Source organism: Triplophysa rosa, linkage group LG15, assembly GCF_024868665.1.
Source record: "Triplophysa rosa linkage group LG15, Trosa_1v2, whole genome shotgun sequence".
Classification (NCBI taxonomy): Eukaryota; Metazoa; Chordata; class Actinopteri; order Cypriniformes; family Nemacheilidae; genus Triplophysa; species Triplophysa rosa.
In genome coordinates, this window is record NC_079904.1 from 12,333,217 (window position 1) to 12,350,920 (window position 17,704).

At 38.7% G+C, this 17,704-nt stretch overlaps 1 protein-coding gene and 1 long non-coding RNA gene across 2 annotated transcripts in view; one reads left to right on the plus strand and one right to left on the minus strand.

The window, feature by feature from the left end:
- Positions 1 to 2,746: 2,746 nt before the first annotated feature.
- On the minus strand, positions 2,747 to 7,803 carry LOC130565680 (uncharacterized). Its single transcript, XR_008964402.1, has 3 exons — positions 7,693 to 7,803; positions 4,987 to 5,092; positions 2,747 to 4,845 (listed from the first exon to the last, which is right to left on the minus strand). It is a non-coding gene; the product is annotated as an uncharacterized LOC130565680 (long non-coding RNA).
- A 170-nt stretch (positions 7,804 to 7,973) lies between these two features.
- bach2b (BTB and CNC homology 1, basic leucine zipper transcription factor 2b) overlaps positions 7,974 to 17,704 on the plus strand; it is an 86,571-nt gene continuing 76,840 nt past the window's right edge. Inside the window, exon 1 of the mRNA XM_057352655.1 lies at positions 7,974 to 8,241. The gene's annotated coding sequence lies outside the window, so the exon portion shown is untranslated. The remainder of the gene's footprint in view (positions 8,242 to 17,704) is intronic.

Consider the following 17,704-nt stretch of genomic DNA (forward strand, 5'->3'; position numbering starts at 1 on the left):
ATTGCTTCTGGTTTCTAAATTTTAATTCACAGAAATTCTACAAAGTATGTTGTCTCTCAAAGACATGCATCCTCAAAAACGTGTCACGTCCAAACCATACATTTTTAAGTAAAAAATGTGTATAGACTGATATTTTTATGATGTCTGGAATTTATCATCAGGGGTTTAGTCAAATATAACCTGATGATTCAATATTGTGGTAATAAATACATTCTCTGCGAATATATGTTTCAAGTTAAGAAAAAAATACCCACAACGTCTGAACTTTTTTTCTGTAAGCCTCCATTCAATGTAGTGGTTTGAGATCATGAGTCATACATCAACGCATCCAAAGCGACGTATACATTTCATGGGATTTAAACTTAAAACCGTTGCGGTAGCGCCCTAACCCTAACTTACCCGACTCTCTAACCATTAGGCCACGGTGTTAACCTAGATGAATATATTTTATATATCAAACTGATTAGTTTAAAGATAGAGCTAGAGCACCTTCAACAGAGTACCAACTGTAAGCGCTACGAGTTAAAACCATAAAACGATACGAAGATGTAATGCGTATTTCAGGCCAAAGATGGCGGTAGAAGCCAGGTCATATATTTCTCGTTTGCGCAAACAAAGAAATCTCGCATGTTTCTAAGAACGGTGCCCATACAAAAGACCAGCAAAATGACTCAACAGCATGCAATATGTGTGCACTCAATAACTGACTTAATTTCCTAACCCGAGGTAGTAAAGAATTAAGATAAGCATTTCTGCTATATAAATATATTTCATGAATATAAAATAAATTGATCAATTATGTAAATGCTGTGTATTAAATTACAAAAAAAGCATTTTGACAATAGGATTCAATATTTTTTATACCGTACAGTCACGCCATATGCTTGAAGTTGACATCCAAACGTAGAGACTTGACTTGAACCCATTCAGTACACATGATTTCACTTCTTTCCCCTTTGGGTGGGAATTGTGTGCTGTGGCTTCTTTGGCTATAGTGTTAAGTGTTCATAAGGTTGGGAAGGGACTGAAGGTATTGTTTTGGAACTGCCGGATGCTATTATCCTGGTGGGGGTTTTTGTGTGGAAATAAGAAACAGACTGGGTGGTTTTGGATGACCATAGTGACCCTGGGCGTGGATGAGGTCACCGGGAAGGGTTACACGTTACAAAAACTGTGAGGCTGTCGTGACATTTCTATAACCCTGTTCACTAGGATGTAGTTTGAGAATAAAATCTGTGAATCAGAAGCTGATGTAATAACATCAAATGTGATGCAGTCCCCAGGCAGAATAGTGCAGCTTTGTTTTGTTTTGCACATTCTGTCAACACAACAGAATTCCTTCAAATGCTTACAAATTGAAACATTATTCTCTCTTTTTCTCTCTTTTTATGAGAAAAAGTTAGTCTGGAATGTGCATTAGATTTCTCCTTTTCTCTCCTCCCCCAATCTCCCTGTAACCATGGTAACTGCCTGGAAATAGGCTATGAATGGTAGAGGTGGTTGCAGTTTTTAGTAATGGCCAGAATTTGGGTCATAATATCTGTATATCAGTCTATAAATTCCACAGTGTTCCAGATACGTTCTTTCATTAATCAGAATGATTCCCCGGCCGGTTCTTTTGAAATGTGGCTGTGGGCGATTCTTCACATGCGTGTGATGCTTCAGAGGAGACAAAGAGATCTTACGGCTGCTGGCGCTCCGGTCTGAGGTGTTTGGTTTATTTTTCCTCCAAGAATAAAGAACATAAAAAATCTTAATGTGAAGATTGTCCCTAATGCATTGTGATACAAGTAAATGAGTACATGTTTTTACACTTGTTACAATATAAATGATTTATCTCCGGTGATGTGAAGACTCAGTCTTCTCTGACTCATCAGCACATGCTGTAAGCTGCGGGTCTTATTTTAACAGCGTCGTTCTTACACGCTGCAGCTGTGGCTGAAACTGTAAGTCCTCTCACTGTTTAGGAGTCTGTGGCTTATTACCGAGCATAAAGTAACATCAATTTCAAATATGACCATCAGTTTAGAGGGGAGACTGGTGTATTTGGTCTTACTTTGTATAACTGGTGATGCCATTCGCTAAATGTAGCACATGCGTGATGTGACCTTGAGGGTATTACCTCCAGCTTGCAAAAGGCACTTTGAACAAAGAGTAACAAAGGCAATAAAAGCAATATGTTGGATGCAGAGAAATATTGTGATAAAGAGATTATTTTAGTCTAAAAATGTGTTTTTAAGCTGCTCTCTATAAGAATGATTAAAATAAAAGTAAATGGAGACCAAGTGCCGTCAAGATCCAGAAAGAACCATACAATCATCATAAAAGTAATCCGTATGAATCACGCAAAAATCAAGTTGTTCCAAATCTGTATAGATTTTTTTGTTTTCATGAAGATATTTGGAAGAATGCTTGTAACCAAACAGTTCTTGGCCACCATTGACTACCATAGTAGGAAAAATTGCTTTATACATTTCTTTGTTCTGTTGAACACAAAAGAAGATATTTTGAAGAATGTAGGAAAGCAAACGTTCTGGGGCACTTTTTACTACCATTGTATTTTTTCCGACTATGGTAGTCAATGGTGGCCAAAAACTGTTTGGTTACAAGCATTCTTCCAAATATCTTTCTCTGTGTACATCAGAGCAAAGAACAACTCGAGAGTGAGTAAATTATGACAGAATTGTTTTTTTGGGGGGTGAACCGTCCCTTTAAGTAAATAACAGTATTTTCATTTTCTGTAGGCTACTATTCCTTTAAACGCAAAGAAAAGAAGCGAGTGAGAGTGATGGAGTGCGAAACATGTTTATGACAGAAGGATGTAACTGTGTGAAAGCATGAGAAAGACTATCTATTGTTCTGATCGTGGGTGCCGTTGCGTGGGTGGAAAGGTAATGGCTTTGAGTTTGTGGAGTGATAAGTGCTTCAACACGACATCCTCACCTCTTCGAAACTGATGAGTCATCACGCGCAACCTGTTTATTATTCTCTGCCGGAGCCCGCCTTTGAAATTAACCAGAGAGCACGCTGAAGCAGCTCACCTATAGAAATATCACTAGGGAGTCTGGACGGACTGGATTTCATCCTTTTAATAAAATGCACATGGACAGTTAGTACAAGAGCAGATCACATGGAGGAAGATGATAGTATGAACGCATGCTCAGTTGTAACGGGATGGTAATTTATGCACTTATGCATTCTCAAGGGCCCCTAAAAAACAATTTTGCTATAAAGAAGCTTTGATCATTTTTATTCATTCGCGATTGAGTGCACGATCTATAAACGCTACAGCGGGTTTATACACCTTTATATAGAAATACCACGTGCCTGTGTGGTGAGATGTTTTCATGTTTTGTTTCAGCATCAGCACTAATTCCTGTGGTTTCTCGTGTGCTAACTCATCAATTATAGATGGTGTGTTTAATAGACGTGCACGCATACGCAGAGGCGGGATTTCACACAGAGATTGTTTGCCGTTAAGAAGGCAAATCTAAGTTGTTAAATGGATATTTTACCCCAAAATAAAAATTCTTACATCATTCACTGATCCTCATGTTATTTCAAACCTGTATGACTGACTTTCGTCTGCAGAACACAAAAGATGATGGTAAAAGAACATGGCAACCTAACGACTTAGGCCCCCATTGACTACCATTATATGGACGCAAACCCTCCGAGACATTTCTCAAAATATCTTCTTTTGTGTTTCACAGAAATAAAGAGTCATATACAGGTTTTAAACGACATGAGTGTAATTAATAATGACAGATTTTTGGTTGAACTGTCCCTTTATTCCAACAACAATTAATACCACTGAAAACATTTTGGATGAGTTTGATTATGATTCAGGGATAAATCTGTTCTAAATTTCATTTCCTTACACGCTTGGTTTTCACACCCATTAGTCTGCAGTAAACACAAATCTGTTTTCGTTCGGCTGCTTTGCTTTCAGTGCAAGATGATCAAGAAATACCAGCCAAAAGAAAAACTATTGGTTTGGCTCTGGTTTGAAACCACCCACACACACACACACACACACACACATAGATATGTGCATATACACCCACATTTACATCAGCTCAGAAATGTACAGCTGTGAAATATCAACATTCTTTTGTCTGAATGTCTGAAGATGCTTCCTTAAACAACAGCTTTTTATAGGCAGGTTTAAAACGTCCACACCGTATTTAAAGGGAATTCAGAGGTTAACAAGTGTTAATTGTTCATAATGGAGTCTAATGAACATCTCTCTTGTTTGTGCGAATATGGGTGCTATACAAAGTGCAATTCTTTTTTAATTGTATACTTGTTGTCATATTTCTCCAATTGTGTGTGTTGTTGTGTTTAGTATTCTCAAAACCTCTGTGTGTATGTATGAGAGAGAAAGAGAAAGTGTGGATAAAAGTCTATGTCCTCAGTATGCAGAGGTGCACAGTGTTCTCTGGGGGAAACGTTACCTCTCCTGCAGGTAACCTGAGCCGTTGTTAGTATCTGTGTGGTGTCTGTGTTGTGAATGGCGGTTAGGTCTCTCCCCGAGGCTCTGCATTAGAAGCTGCTATTGACGTAATCTAAGCATTTGGCTTGAACTGCAGTGTTGGCTGCCCTCTGAGTATGTGCCTGAGTTTACGTCTTTGCACCTCTGTTGGGGCTTGTCTTGCAATTTAGCAAGCCAATATAGAGATGTTGGCACCGCGTTGCAGTGCTGCGACCGCAATGTCAATTAATCTCCTCCGAAATGAGTCATCAAGTGTGACCGACTGATGTGCAGTCCTTTCTGTTATGACTCATACCTTTCGGCAGCTTGCGGGATTTGACATGTCGTCTGAGACTGCGCTGAACTTGAACCTGCACAATAAAAAAATGTATTTAGCAATTTCATATTTGCAGTTTTGAAACTGATCGTGTTCAGGATAGGCTATAAAAATAACTGTAAATAACTCTAAAATGTGTTATATTATATTATGTGGTAAATAATATAAAACTCACACATATTGGTTCTTCAAGCGTCTTGGAGACATTGCCACAGTTCTTCTCAGAATTTCTCTTTTTTGTCGATGATGGTGAGACCAGATATAAGCTGTTGTCAGACACCCTGTGCATACAAAAATCTCACTGAATTATCACAATAATTGGCAAAAGGAATGTTTGGAAATATAAACTGATTTCCTACTGACACGACATTGTTTTTGGCAGAACTATTTATACAATGTTGAGCTGTCACAATATCTGATTTTCACTAGATGATTATCATGACCAAAAGAATTCACAATAACAATATTATTGCAATATCTATCGAAATGTTTTTGAAAAGAAAAAAAGAAATTATGTTATCAGTCAAATTCATCTCTAATTTTCTTTATTGTGTTTTTTTTCTATCACATTCAGAATACAAGTATAGGGCAGCAGAGAGAGAGTTTGTAACCATATAGACTGTATATTACCAAGGACGAAAGATTTTAAGAGTGAACTCACCAAACATTCCTTTCATTTACTTAATAGAAATAATAGAGGTAATTGCTTAATAATTTCTAATTGTGATATTATAAACAAACCTTTAGTTTTTTGGTGCCTAAAATTTTCTCTAGTTTCCAAGGTGGCTGTTCCAAATAAAGTATATGTAAATAAATACATGTATGCACATACTGTATGCATGCTAGTACTTGTCCAGTATTTTTCTCATGGAGACAAGAACAGAGAAATTCATTTCGCAAGCACCCGATTTGAGCCTTAGATAGATTTGACAATGTGTTGACGTGATAGTTACAGAGCAAGGGAAGGTGCCTTTTTGTTTATTAAAGCTGAACCGGGTGCATGTTCTCTTACTTCTATAGGTTAGTCTGTAAAATAAGAAATCCTGTCCAAACTGCAAAGTCCACCTGATCTCTATCTGTCTGTCTGTCTACCAGACTGTTTGTAGGTAATCAGAACTTGGATGACTATGACCTGCCCTAAATCACTGTCACTCCTGCAACAAAGTGACAGAAGACCCCAGGAAGAGGTCAATGAGTCCAGGAATGCCCCTTGAACTCCTTATACATGTGTACATTTGGTCATAAATGAAAGTATCTTTTGCTCACAGGCAATGAGTAACTGGAGAGTTCTGAACTTACCATAACAAGACAATCGAAGAAGATCCAAAGAAGTGTGTCTGCATAATTTGGAAACACATCACATCGGAGATTAAAATAATCTCTACAATCACTACATAAATTTCAAATAAGAGCAGGGAGTGTGGTTTTCGGTGGGTGGAATGATAAAAATAATTGGTTCAATAATAAGGAATATTTCCTTGACTGTGTTAGAAATCTCTCTCTTTGGTTATTTCATGGGTGTAAATTAGTCACAGCTGGTGTGATTTGTTTGTTCAATTATTTTCTAGTTATTTTCTACATCCAGCGTTACCGTGACTCTGCTGGACCATTTCTTGTTCACAGAATCCCACACAAATGCGAAGGCTCTGAATTGTATAAAAAAAGGGAAAATGTCTGTGGCAGCTAGATAATTCATAATTACATGCATTCTCCCCTGGGGCAAGAACGCTAGTACATTTTGAATTAGAATATTTTTTGCGGAAGCTCTTTTCAGGTTAGTAAGTGTACTGTAAGTAGGATGGTGTGGAATAAAGCGTGCTTGTATTATGAGCTGTGTTCCCTAGGTAGGCTGCTTGATCTCTGTGCTTTAGAGTTTCATTTTGATGCTTACTTTAAGTCTTCTGAGCACCAGACCTTCAAATACCTAGATGTTTATATATATATATATATATATACAAGTATATATATATACTGTATATATATATATATATATACAGTATATATATATGTATGTATGTATGTGTGTATGTACAGAATATATATATATATATATATATACTATATATAGGCTACACACACACAATTGTTTGTCATTATTGCAACATTAACATCAGTTATATATTAGAAGTTAGAACCTTGTTTTAAAGGGATACTTCACCCAAAAAGGAAAATTCTGTCATTATTTACTCACCTTAGAGTTGTTCCAAATCTGTATAAATGTCTTTGTTCTGATGAACACAGAGAAAGATATTTGGAAGAATGCTTTTAACCAAACAGATCTTGCCCCCCATTGACTCCTGTAGTAGGAAAAATTACTTTATCATTTTTTTGTTCTTTTGAACACAAAAGAAGACATTTTGAAGAATTGTAGGACAGCAAACAGTTCTGGGGCACTTTTGACTACCGTTGTATTTTTTCCTATATGGTAGTCAATGGGGGGGGCAAAATCGGTCTGGTTATAAGCATTCTTCCAAATATGTTTCTCTGTGTTCATCAGAACAAACTCGAAGGTGAGTAAATGATGACAGAATTGTCATTTTTGGGTGAAGTATCCCTTTTAATTGATTATATTATATTTTTACAACTATATGTAAAATTAATAATTGATCTTTTTCTGAAACTATATCAATAAAATGCAGACAAGTAGTTATGAAATGCTTTATAAAACTGAGTAAAATCAACCATGATAACATCTTAGAAAACATTGTTCAATATTTTAATATGTCCAATTTCAACCATTAATTTCACTCTGATTTCAAAATTGTCATGGTCTTACTCGGTCGATATTAAAGACATCAATGTTATATTTTCACAGATTGTTCTTTACATTGTATAGGATGATTTTAAGTAGAAAACAGTAAATCACAAAAAATTGCTTTACCTGGGTTTTCACAGACGCACATTTTCTGTGTCTTTCTTATCAGTCACGTGGTACTCTATGGGATCAGACAGTACTCGTGAAACAGAACACAGCACACTCACCGACTGTTTTGCACATCTCACCCGCTACTCTAATTCGCGAAGCACGACTCCGAGCATATTTGGAGTAAGGTGCCTTGCCGCTGGAGGCAGCAGCACAATGCGCAGCGCGCTATGTTGTGAATGAGGGACAAGGTGACGTCAGCTCGCGAATGTCAACAATGTAGCGATTGAGAGGAGGCGTTTCATTCGAGTGTAACAAACAGAGACGAAGCAGCACGCTGCACAGATCACCACACACAAACACACATCTGCCGAAGAAAAACAACTGTTTTAGCACCACGAACTTGTTTTTTTTCTCTCGTTCAGAAAAAAAATCTTTAAAAAGCGAGCCGCAAAACGGGATCTCCCTGCAGCCCGGGGGCTTTAGGAGTCTGCAAGGAAGTCATCATGTGAAAAATTTGGTAAACGGACAAAAGGGCTGGATTACAAGGAAAACTAAAGTCTGAAGGTGAGTTGCATGATTATTTTGTCATTTCGATGCGTCATCTGTGTTTCTTGCATGAGAGCTGTTATAAAATAGACGTTCTGTCATAAAGGGAAAGGACGCTGTAAACTTGTGCGTTTGGGGCGGGGGGGCTGTTTTAAAGCTCGGGTCGTGTCAAAATATACAGTCGGAAGAGAGGGGGAAACGAGCGTGCATGCATGGTAGGGTTTACTTTAACAGCGTGAACACACTCCCTTTTAAACGGTAACGTAAGGTTGCCACATCCTGTTGTGCAGCACTGACAAAAGCGAGCAGCGCTCCGGTAGTAGTGGGATGCATTGCGATCCCGGGGGGAGGAGGGGTCAGGCATGGCTCTTGTTTTCGCGTAAAGAAAAGAAGTTGTCACTCGGCCTTGACCGATCAAGGCGGGGGAACATAACAATGACGGAGACCCCCATTGTAGATTCCCGCCTCCGTCCTTTTTTCTTCCTAATGAATGGATAACTTGAAGTCTGTTGTTTTTCATTGCAGTGGGAGTAATGTGTCTAACTGTCAACTACCAGTGCATTGTTTGACATTTATGGCTGTTACTTGTTGTTTTAAGACCATCGTTGTGCACAATTATTAATAGGGATTTTATAGAATAAGGGCAGTATGTCACTGTCAGCTCATCTTTGTTTCGTAGAGCAAAACACAGGGCTGTTAAGAAAATGTGCTTAGGCTACTGCAGTGGGTTGTAAAAATGGGAAGCAAGCTCTCTTTGTTCCGCGCAGCGCATCTCTGGTGCGCGCCACGGCCATTACATTACACGCTCTCATTAATTCCCATAAAATCAGCAGAATATTTGCTGTGTAAGGGACCGTGAGCCTTTTTTGGCTCAGCAGCCAATGCAACGTCTCGATCGGCCGAGACTACCATTTAAAGGAGCGAGGGTCCCTTTTTTGAACGCGCTGGAATGCTGGATCTCCGGTGTGCGTAACGCCAATGAACTTTCCCTCAATTGTGCAGGTGTTTCGCATTACGACGTTCAGTTCCGCATTAAAGAATGTGACTTGTGTAATGGATCACAGCAGAGGTAGATGTTATGCGCGTGGGCTTGATCACTCGCGCATGCAACGCGACACTCACCCTTCTGTTATTGTAGATGTCCGTAAATAAAGGCTGCTTTTCAAGTGTAACCGCTGATTTGTGAGCGCTCGTTGTTATAATGTTATGTTGATGGGTTTGAACTTGCTTTGAATGACTTGGCGGGTTTTTTTGCCAGATCAAATCGTGTCATTCGTGTATTATTTCCCGCTTAAACCACCTCGCGTAAACGTTCACATCTCGACATAAAACGCCACGTATCGATTGTTTTGTTGGATCTTTCAGCGCAGAATCTAAGTGAAGAAATTTATAAATGTCGGTTGTTGACAAGCGCGTGAATGAATCGGGTGAATATGTTATCAGGGCATATGAAATGAGGTGATACAGCAGTTTAAGCTGCGCCTGTATTCCTTTGTCTGCAAACGCTAGTGAACCATCCAGACTGTTTGCCTTAAATAAGCTACAGACTTAATTGTTTAACCAACTACGTCTAGTAAAGCACTTTGAAATGAATAACGCTGTATTTTGAATACTCACCTGTTAATAAAATCACTTGTCCTTTTATAAATCTCTAACCCCCCTCACCTGCGTTCAAGTGTAGAATACCATTCGAAAGCCGCTATATTAGCTGTAATGAATCCGAATTCAGTTTTATAAATCGATTTTAAATACGCGCGCTTAAGCTATGTCGTCATTGTTTTTTACAGTCTCGTGCGTCTAAGCTCCATACAATCCTTCGTATATTTGTTATTAACAGGTTAAAACAGGTAATTAGTAAACTGAGCATTTGTGAATGTAACAAATAGCCCTACTTGTGTTGCATCGCATGTGACGTCATTTACCTGAACCATGTTTTTACAAAAAATATCGGTGGACTTGGACTATCCCGGACCGCACAGAAAACCCATTTCGTCATCTATGATGTAAGACTATAAAGATTTTTATTAGATGCACGTTTTCTTCCAGGCAGCTGTGCAAAAAGCCTTGTCAGCACAGTGATGAAAGATAATGTGGCGAGGATGAGTCTGTCTGATCCTGTTAGTCTGCATAATGCAGCTCAATTACCAGCTTCATTAATTTCTGCCTCCATTGGTGATATTCCACCCTCAGCATCTTCTGTGCGCTCATGTCTTTGTCTTAGGAATTTGCTTATTTGCTCACAATTGATAAGTCGAACCCATTATGGAAGAATTGATTAGTCATTCATAATATTTGACTTGGAAAAAAAGTGTGTGTGTGAAAATCAATTATTATTTTTAAAGGATTTTTTCCCATTATATAAATATTTTATAACAATATTTTTCCGTTCAAGACAAAGTAAGCAAGTTTTTTTGTCCAAGTATTCCCCGTGCTAATAATTCGTGGACTGACAGACAATAACATTTCTAAACAGCCTAGCTCATTGTTGCTTAGTTTACTGATAGCGTCGGGTAACTTTAGAGTAGGAAAATAAACAGTGATTTCATCACTCCCTAATGACTGACTGATATGTGATTAAGTGTATTTTAAACACCCATGCATCATATAGTGAAGAAGGGGATCACCTGTGGGAGCCGTAGTTTTTTCCACAAGTTTTAGCATTATCCTGTCTGTTTAAATGAACCAAGCAAAGTAAAGCAGTTTGCAGGGAGAATAAGAGCCCTGGCTATGAAAACATGTTCCCATAGCCATCCCACGTCAGCACTAAGGCATGTTTGACCGAGTTCCAGCCTCTGAGAGGAAAAAAAGTAAAGAGAGAGAATGAGAAAGCTGAGCCATTGAAGTTTAGTCAGAGCTTGTTCTATTCACGTATGGCATTTTGGGTGGCAGTGATTGGCATCATCCGTCAGTGTGTGACAGGATCACTAATAGCGCACAAACCAGCAGCCTTTGGAACAGCGGAAGGAATCTCTCTGTGTGTTCACCCATCTGTGGTTGTGCCAAGACAAATCACTCTGGCTGTAGCCACAGGCGAAATCCTGATTGGACTGTTTTGTCAGCAATTTTTGGGGGATCGTCTACCCGTGTCGTTACCGCAGTCAAGAGATAAATCTGTTCACCCGTGCAATATCTTTTGACCTTTCCGTCGTGCAGCTTGGTATTTTGAACAGTTTGTTCCACGTTTTCTGCTCGACTGGAACTTCAGGCTCTCTCCCCTGCATCCAGTCATCCAATATCTTATAAACCGTGTTAAAAGCACAAATAAACAAATAAATAAAAAAGATTGGCAGACTGGTCCACATCTGGCCCGAATTGAGCTCCAGTTAAAAACAACAAGCGCAAACGAGCAGGAAGTTTATGGGTGGAATAGTGGAAGCGTTCGACTCAATGGAAGCCCATTAAAACCACACCAGGAATTCCGTAACAGTCAAAAGTCTCTCGACCCCACAGCAGCGCGCTGAAGGAGATTTCCACTTGAAGGGCTATGCTTGGCGTTGAATTAATACAATTAACGCCTAGTTCACATCTTTGATTTTTAAACTTTCTTGGTGAGAGTTTGGTTTTAAGTTGAATTGAGGGATTAGTTAGTATTGGATGTGTGTGTGTTTATGTTGGATTTTTGGTAGTATGTGAGACTTTCTCACACATAGTAAACTTCTCTTGTTCTGCTCTGTTCCAAGCGAGTTGTTCTGAGACTGAAAAATACAGCGTTGAATAATTATTTTATATTGTCCAAGTCATTTTGTTTCCAAATGGGCAATTCCAGGGTTACGGATATGACATTGTCAGTCAAAACTTGAAATATGAATTCACTGAGAAGGTATTTATTACCAATATATTGAACCATCTATTCATATTTTACTAAACCCCTGATGATAGAGTCCAGACATCAGAAAAATAGCAGTCTATGCACCAGTTTTCTATTATCAAAAAGAGAGAAATTCATACGTTATGGATGTGACAAAAAAAAGCACGTTTTTGAGAGACGACATACTTCGTAGGATTTCCGTGAATTATAACGTACAAACCAGACACAATAATACTCAACAAATGGAGAAGGGATGACTCTTCATAGACCATAAAATTGTTATTTTAATTTTCATTTGCCCATATATGAGGAATATGTACTGGTATGGATGTGACCATTTTGTTATGGATATGACAATTCACTTACGTGACTATGAAAAACGATGCTACTTCACGTGTGTATTTAATCGAGCAAATATTGACATCTGACCTATCAGTATGGTAAAATCCTTTGGTAAACTTTTTAAGCTTGACGTTTAGATGGGATTGCCCAAATGTTTCTGAAATGAATATTGTGGCAGTGTGTCGATTGAAAGCTTGCCACACCTGTATTAGGTGCAAAATGCAGTTTCAGATGTTGCAGTTTTTAGATCTTGATGATAACATAGTTTACTCATTTGCTGTTGTAATTGGTTAAACACATCAACTGTAGTCATTTCTTAGTTCTGTTTCTGTGACATTGTGAAACTGTGCTGTTTCAGTTTACAAGTCTGTTTTTTGAATCTTTGTACATATACTCAAAAACTGCCCAAATACGTATAAATCGCTTCCTGGAGACTTCTGTAGAAGTGCTTCCCTGTTTGTTTTTGTGTGTGTGTTAAATTTGGAGCTGTCATCCCTGTCAGAATATTCATGCTTGCAGCTGCTGAGTCACATGTGCCATGCAACTGGAGAAGCGCTGGAGTGCTGGAGAGCACTGTCGCTCCCTTTCCATCTTTCACTTCACTGCTCGGACCCACTCATTTCCCTTCTTCACACTCATTCATGTAACCGTTCTTCACTCAAAGTCTGCAACTCATTCATTCTCACATTCCCCATGTGTCAGACATATCTCTCCTTATCTCCCGTGCGTTCTTAAGAGTAGGAGTTTAACCAATAGAAGCTTTGGACCGAAACGAGGCTGACTCAGTCTGTCCCGCTTCAATATAGCAGTTAGGTCCAAGGCTTACTGTGTGCTGACTCACTAACAATAGAGCAGATTGTTCCAACAGGCGGCTCGCTTTGAAGAAGTTAGGTCCATCTAATGTTGTTTGGTTGTCGGCGTTCTTAAAGATATTATCTTTTGTGTTTTGCAGGAAAAAGGCATACAGGTTTGGAATGACATGAGGGTGAATAAATGAATTTTCATTTAAACTGAATTATTTATGCAGTGATATGCTGCTGTGGGCTGAAATCTCCAATCAATGCTCGAGTGCTCCGAAGCCTTATGGCTGGAATACACTACAAGACTTTTGCTCAGATTTTTGCCCAGATTTTCAGTCTGCGCCAGTCTGCAGATTTTATCATGTATTGCTTTGTATGCAAACGTTCAAAAAGTCTGCAAGGGTATGATGTCTAGTTTTTTTAAAAACTGTTCAGATTTTAAAAGTCTTGAAGTGTATTCCAACTTTAAGCTTCATTCTTATTCTCTCTCTCTCTCTCTCTCTACACACAAGAAATGAGTGACTTGAGTCAAGCAGGCAGGAGTGTCCTATACAGCCTGCAAACAGCCATTCTGAAGTGAATGTGGGCCAGGCACAGCCTCAGGCTCTTACACACACACACGCTCAAAAATGTATTTGAGTTATATACTGTATGTATGTATATGACCATATATGCACACGTCACCAACCGCATTGTATCAAATGCAGTGTTGGTGACTGCATCTGACACACAAATAAACATGGTTTCATACCACAATAGCACCAAGGAAACCTGGAGGTGGGGCAGGAGTGTCATCGGCCTGCGTCGGTACGAGTGAGTCATATGCAGTGTGCTGTGTCAATATTGATGCCTAGTCTAAATATAAACTACACACCACACAACTTACTAAAGCACATACACATGTACTGCACAGGTGGAAAATGCATTTTTGTTGGTTTTCTTCTTTTCCCCTTTATTCCATCTGTCACATTGACGAGTACCCGCCTGCATATTTTAGCATATATGAAAATGACAGCATTCTGGGGGAAAATGTTGCTGTAAATGGCATTTTCCCTCCCCACACAAGAATACAGCCCACCCTTAAACAGTTTTTAGAATGATATAAAATGCCCGTCTGGGTATCCATGCCAGTGGTAGTAGGATTGATACAGGTGGACGTTTTTTTATTCTTCGGTCTGGAAGTGCGTCATTGGATGCTGTCGAGGCTCATCCCAGGTGAACATACCACGGGTATGCTGTCAAAGTCTCCGATCCACACAGTTCATCAGAGAAATGGTTTTTGAGGCGAATGAAAAAAACAATTCTCTCTAAACTTTCTTGGCAACTTGTTTCGTTTCAGGATTTTATGAATTCTAGCCAACAATAACTTGCAGAAAAATGTGAACGTTTCTCTCTGTCTCGCTCTCCGTTACTTTGTATTAAATTGCAAGGAGCCTGTGCAGTGTGTGCACAAAAAAAGTAAACTAAGTGCTTGAATGAACTGCGTATCGAGCTTGATACTTAACTTCCTGTCAAGGTCATTTTGTTTCCCTTCCATTTTTTTCTGACTTCTCTCTGCTCTCGGTCGATGGGAAAAAGTGACTTGAGTCCACAAGAGTGGAAGGTATTTTAAACAATCAGCGGATTCCTGGTAAGTGGGTGAGGTCATTGTTTTACACCGAGATAGCAAGAGAAAGTGTAAGGGGCAAGAAGTGAGAGTAGGATGGGTGGGTGTTAGGTTGGCAGCAAGGTTGACCACTTTCTGATGTGTGTTGTTTTCCGTTTGCCAGAGCGACTCAGCAGAAACAACGCCAGCTCTGGCAAATGTCAGAATTCCTCCCGGACGGATTGATTTGTATTGCTTTGCACTTCAGAGGAGAACAAAACATTCCCATTGTGTGTGCGCGCGGAGGCTGTTCTACACCGCAGTCTATTAGTAACGTGTGTGGATGATGAATGCATGTATGAATAAACATGAATAAGTAATACTGCTTCAGCAGACTAGAGGTCAGCATAAACAAATCAGAGGTGTTTAACACATTACACGAGAGTGATGGATGCATTGGTAGCTGTGCAGCAAGGTATTGCCACATATGTTTATAATTTGACATTTTTTGTGTGTGAACACTAACAGGTGCATGAGGAAATATTCTGAATATCCCATAGTCATGTAAAGTGTGTTGTTGTAGATCAGGGGTTGACCACCAACACTGCAAATCTAGAGGAAAACGGTCAGCAGCTATTGCAAAGTATTTACTCTTATGAATGGATAGTTTACCCAAAAATGAAAATTCTGCCATTATTTACTAAAACACTTGTGTTCTGCAGAAGAAAAATGATGACACAATTTTCATTTTTGGGTGAACTATCCCTTTACATTTAATTTACATGGTGTAAGTTTTTAATCTGACTGATAAATATTTATAAACTGGTTTAGAAAATATTTATATAGTTCTGCGTTTTTGTGTTGCAAATCCATCATCTGCGTTTTTATCATGTAAAAAAAGATTTGAGTTTAATAACAAATAATGATGACACAAATTAATAGAAGAATGCACTTTGTGTTGTATTGTTTTGTAATAAAATTGTTTCTTATTTGCTAAAGTTCTCCTTGTAAAAAGGCTTTTTGAAGCTCTCTTTCTGATAACAATAATATATAGCATAAAATATAGCAAAGGTAAGTACACAAACTAACTTGCAATTTTATGTTTCGAACAGAGATGGTTATGTATAGGCAAAATTTAGGGATTGAAGCTTTAAATTGCCTTAAAGGAACAGTTCACCCAACATAAAAATTCTGTCTTTATTTACTCACCCTCGAGTTGTTCCAAATCTGTATAAATGTCTTTGTTCTGATGAACACAGAGAAAGATATTTGGAAGAATGCTTGTAACCAAACAGTTCTTGGCCACCATTGACCACCGTAGTGGGAAAAATACAATGGTAGTCAAAAGTGCCCCAGAACTGTTTTTTTCTTACTTTCTTGAAAATATCTTCTTTTGTGTTCAACAGAACAAAGAAATTTATAAAGCAATTTTTCGTACTATGGTCCTGCTTCTTTACACTAGTGCATAACAGGTGTTATTGAAGCAAGACAACAGAAATGCTTTATCGTAAACCAATGTTAACACAAGCTGTTAATCGGTTAATTAATTTAATGTCAATGTTTTTTTCCAATTATAATTATTGTATTTCTTGGTCTTATTTTTCATTATGTCATTGACGCCTAACTCCCTCACGGACCACTTCAGACTCTTCAGAAACCAGTTGAAGTATCGAGAACCAATTTACGTTTTTGTACGTTTTATGGTTTTTGTATGAATTTAATGATTTGTGGGGCACTGGGGTGTGAATGAATATAAACAAGTATGATATGTGGTTTTACTCTTTGCAGCTGGAGGTGTGTAAGAGTGTGTGCATCCGGTGAGACTTGCACAGGTGGTGAGGGGGAGGGGTAAGAGGAGGGCGTGGAGCAGCAGGGGCGGTGTGACCACTTCCTGTCTTGAATATACAGTAAATCGGTGTGCCTTTACCAAATCAACATTTTATACCGGTGGTGGCTTTACGCCGCCTGGCACGAACTTCTCATTGGCTGAGCTCTAGCAGTGTGGCTTGCAGAAAATGTTAGATGTTTTTACTTTCTTTTTATCATAGATGTTTTTGTGGTGTTTTGCCTCTATTAAGGGGCGAATCAACCGTGCGTCATTTACCAACAAAGGTTAGCGACAAGCACGTATACACCCAAAACGGCACATTTTACATATTTTTGCCGAATACTTTTAGTAAACATAAGAGTGAGGTAAAGGTTGAGGTCGAAGAAAATTATGTTGCACTCTGTCTGACTTGCCGAATGGAAAGGATTAAACATGGTGTTTCAGAATTCACAGCCGTATAGTTGAGTTTGACGTATGGAATGCTGCTTTGCTTCGCCTGAGGTGAGAAGCTTGACATGGGTGTGCACAGGGCAGAATTACAGTTTCTTAGCCTGATAGTGCCATAGTCATAACCACAGACCTCAAAAGCTAGAATGTTTGATACATATTCTATACAGTTAATAAATGGCGAGCCGGTCGGAGTCATGCTGGATTTATCAGTTAGCTGATAGGAACTGGTCCACCCACCATTAGGTATAGACAGATTTATGAGCCTTTAGCTCTGTCCTGCGGTCAACTGCCGTGACCTTAAATTACAGTCAACGGGTTTAAGTGACGGGGGTCAATGAGTCCAAGACCCAACGGGTCTCATGATGAGTGTTTTAAAGAAATCATATAGCAGCCCAAATTTTGCTATCACTAATACTAGTATTTTAGATTGCTTAAAGGGTTGATGTTTATTGTTTGGAGCGGTTAAGAAAATATTCATATTGAACAAATGTCTTGAATTTTTATTTGCAAGTCCATTAGTTGTTATAACTGCACACCTGCACAGTATGGTACACAGTCTAGGTGTTTATAATTTGTTAAATGAACAATGTTCAACTGTTAAATACTTTTTTCTTCAAATACGAAATCTTAAAATCTTTGTGTTTTATTGTCATGTAAAAAATAAAAAT